This window comes from Lissotriton helveticus, chromosome 8 (genome assembly GCF_964261635.1).
Source record: "Lissotriton helveticus chromosome 8, aLisHel1.1, whole genome shotgun sequence".
Lineage (NCBI taxonomy): Eukaryota > Metazoa > Chordata > Amphibia > Caudata > Salamandridae > Lissotriton > Lissotriton helveticus.
The window spans coordinates 851092122-851096415 of NC_136069.1; positions in this window are offsets into that span (position 1 = coordinate 851092122).

A 4294-nucleotide genomic window follows, 5' to 3' on the forward strand; every position below is an offset into this window, starting at 1 on the left:
TTTCCCCCACACCCTACCTTCTCCCTATCTCTCCCTATCCTTCTCCCATCCATTCTTTGTTTCTCTGTCTCCCTTTCGCCCATGATGCATCAAAGCATTAATGCAAAGTATTCAGTGGAATGAAGGATCATGCCACACAATAGAAGATCTTGAATGGGCCAAGTGGAATGGGCCAAATGCAGTAGTCACTTATACCATGGCAGATTAATAATGACCTCAAACTCAGCATCTATTTCTTCAGGACTATGTCAATTATTTGAACAAAGAGAGTTTGATCTTGCCTGCTTTTTTTTTAAACCGACAGTAGACCTGCATGCCTTTTTCTGGATGCCTTTTCTTATGGCAAGATTAGAAGCTCTTCCTGTACTTTCCTTGAAATCTGCTGAACTCAGCTGACAGTTTGATAGTGCATTGTTGTCTCCTTCATCTCTTCTGCCATGCTTAGTGAGTGAAAGGGGAAATCGATAGAGTGGAAGAGGCCAGCCTCAGACATCAGCTCAGCTTCTGACTAGGGTGGAAGTTTAACATCTATAACAAGTTGGGAGAGAACTCATCATCCCACCCCCTACTCTTCTGCACTGATTTTAATTGGCGATGGGGGCTTTTCTGATGTCTGTCCATTTACATTTCTATGTAGCACCAGTTGAGCGCTGGTATAGCACATGCACAGTGCAGTCACCTTTGGATCATGGATTATGCCTGTGTGAAGGAACATTTCTAAATTACGCCCTCTCATGCACAATCCAGAAACTGATCTAGAGTGACATGTGTTTACTCTGTAAAGTGGTACAAAAGGGGGTGGTGATGAACGGAGCATCTGAACCAATCAAACACTCACACCCAGTCAACAGATCTGGGTTTGATCCATCACCGTTCTTTAGCCCACTCTGCCACCCCAGTTCAGATATGGTCATATGCAAATCAGTCTGACCCTGTGCCTCATGGGAACAGTCCAGCCCGAACTGCCAAGCCATGCCTTCCCTGGACCGTAAACAAGCTTCCTAGGACCGGTTTCTGGCATTCCAGCCGTCTTCAGCCAGGCTTGCTTGAATCCAGTGGCAAAGTGAGCAAGGGACTCACGTCTGAGCATACCCTGCCAACTTATGGCGACTAAAGCGGTACAAAAGGGGGTGGTGATGGACATGTCTGAACTGGGGTGGCTTGGTGAGCAAACAAATTATGGATTTAGGCCCAGATCTCTGTACTGGGGTGAATGTATGACATTGTTCTGGATTCTGTCCATCAACTGTTGTTTTTGCATTTGTCACCCCGGGTGGGACGGGTATGCTCAGACGTGATTCCCGTGCTCTCCACGCCACTGGAGTCAAGCTATCCTGGCTGATGACGGCTGATAGCCAGAAACCAGTCCTAGGATGCTTGATTCCGGTCCAGGGAAGACATGGTCGGCAGTTTGGGCTGGACTGTTCCCATGAGGCACAGTCAAGGCTTATTTGCATATGGCCATGTCTGAACTGGGGTGGCTTGGTGAGCAAAAAAATGATGGATTTAGGCCCAGATCTCTGTACTGGGGTGAATGTATGACATTGTTCTGCATTCTGTCCATCAACTGTTGTTTTTACTCTGTAAAGTGAGCACATTTAAAGCGACAGCTCTCCCTGACGCTTAACATTGGAAGGACAGGCTCCGCACTTACCGGCCCACAATGAGTTTGCTTTTTAAAATACGTTCTAAAAAGAGCGTGTTATCATACAGCATTATTACTGGCAGGCTTCTATTAAGCTTCCAGTGCTCCAAATGCAGGGCCAGCGTATGAGCTCACAAACTCTGAGGGGGTGAGTGCCGCTCCAAAGCACCTATAGACAAACCGCCCCTGTCAGCATGAAAACAAAGTACCCGCTCTACACCATGGCATGGGTACTCACAAACAGTTTCCCGGAGGCAGCAAAGTTTGGTCTATGGTGTGGGAGAAGGCCGCAATGATGCCAGCGGGGGTGTAAAGTGGGTTTAGGGGGAAGTAAAACATGTATATCTAGTGGCTGTCTTTACAAATGAAGGTGTTTCTAAAGTTAAGGGCCTAGTTGCCTCCTTTCTCTAACTGCAATTACGCTTTAAATAAGTGTTTGCTCTATATTTAACTTTTTTCATGTTAGTTCTATGCTTTCAAATACACAATTTCACCCTACTATTGTCAAATTGTTCTTAGGGAGAAACACAGTCGAATAGGTCTAGCTTACTCACTTTGCTTGCTTACTACAATTCAGGGCGAGTATTAAGCCCCAGAACCTTCAAAGATCAAGTTAGCACTATAATACAGGTAGTACCTCAAACAGACATTTGTCTGTATTATGTTGTTATACTAATCATGCAGTTGCAATGGCACTTCAGCAGTGTCAATTGTTGTGTTGTTAGGGTCATGTGACATACCTTTCTGGAAAAAATCGGAGTCTAAGTTCATAAAATGTCTCTTACTCTGATGCCTTCAATGTGAAATGGTATTCAATTCAATTCAATTTTAAAAAACTTTATTCGGTCTGTATAAAAGAACCACAAAAGTTTACATAAATAAAAACGGATTGCGTTACACATAAGTAATGTCAAATAGTAAATGACAAATCAGATAGCACTTGATAAACAACATGGTGCCAAAGTTAATCACATCTTACACATAAAATATCAATCTAAAAGTGATTTCATATTTGGTATGTGATATCATTTCTACTACCCCTGGCATTTTGGTGAATCAACGCCCTTGCCAGCATCCCCATGATAGTGTTTTTATTGGTAACACACTACCTCTTCAGCTGCTATATAGGTCATGAAAACTGTTGGTTTTTTTTTGTACAAACACTAAAGGGATTTTCTCTGTTGCAGGAGTCTCTGAAAGTGAAAAAGAGCTCTGCATCCAGCAGAAATGGAAAAGAGGCTCAGAGGGAGTAGAAGAGACAGCATTAAGTGTTTGCTTGTGCCAAACTTCCCACTCAGGAAACTCACCAGGTTGTATTACCGTCTGTTCTCAAATCCCCTGTCACAGCTGCTAAGTTGGCTCTAAAATTGAATGCTCATGCAGTTCTGTAATACTGCAGAAAACGTAATCAGTGTCTCTACAGTTTCTGTTCTCAGGTTCAAGCCACCTTATCCGATTGTCCGACTGAAGCCTGCCTCTACCTCCAGCGCGAAGACTGGGGTATACATATGCGTACATCAGAGGAAAACCTCACTGTAGGCTCACTCATGGAGACCCTATCATCTCCTGCTCATTACCAACACAGCTGTTAAATGCCATGGTCTCGCACATCGATCATATTATCTCACTGCAAACAAACCGATCTTCCTCAAAACAGCAGTGTTTGAGCTTCTGCTTCTGGACCTGTGCCAGGCCCTGGATCTGGACGACCTGCCGGTGCTGTCGCTGTTGCTGTTTTATACACAATAAGGAGCAAAGAGGGAAAAATAGAACCCCAGTCGCCCTCCACTCATATAGTCATCCAAACAACAATGACCGGGTCCTCTTAGGCAACTTTAGATATGTTCAAATGTGTACTTCATAGTGCAATTTTACAATCCTCTCCCCTTTCTTATATACAGTTGAGGTAGAGAGTACAACGCTTATTTGCCTTTTAAAAAGCCTCCATCCCAACTGAGACAGTCTGAAGGAATGTACCAAACAATAGGGTGTAACTACTGTGAAAAAAGTGTGTAAAGGCGAGATGACCCCTCACGGGCGAACCACCATCCGGATACCTGATAGGTACTCACCAGATAAGCCCTGTTCTCATTGGCGGTCACTCAAGCCAAAAATAAATGTGTCCAACAAAAAATAAGTAAGTGCAGTGAAAAAAGTGAAAAACAAACAAATTCTCACAATGTGTAATTAGAAAGCATAGGTATGCACGTTACTATCACTTTTATTCTTTAACTTTGTGCAACCTATCAGGTTGAAAAGCGAGGATGGCTGCTAAGCATGCACCCCAATACCAAGAGTCGACATGTTTCATTGCCTTACCAACTTTTTAGGCAATTTCTTCAGGGCTGCAATTTTCTTGCCACTGCATCAATACTGAACACACCATTTATCGAGACTGTCAACATAAAAACATACATAGATAGTCTTTTCAGTGTGCCCGCAAAACTACATCTCGTGTAAACACATATCTGCACAGAAAACACTCTTAGGTTCCTCATATTTACCCTTACTCAGCCATGGTTTTAGTGTACAATACAAGCAAAACCCCTCCTGTGAGTCGCCCTCTGTTCTCAGTCGATATTTGAATCTAAAATAGGCAAACATCGAACCGTGAAAAGTAAAAAGTAACAAGTAAACTCAACAGGTTGA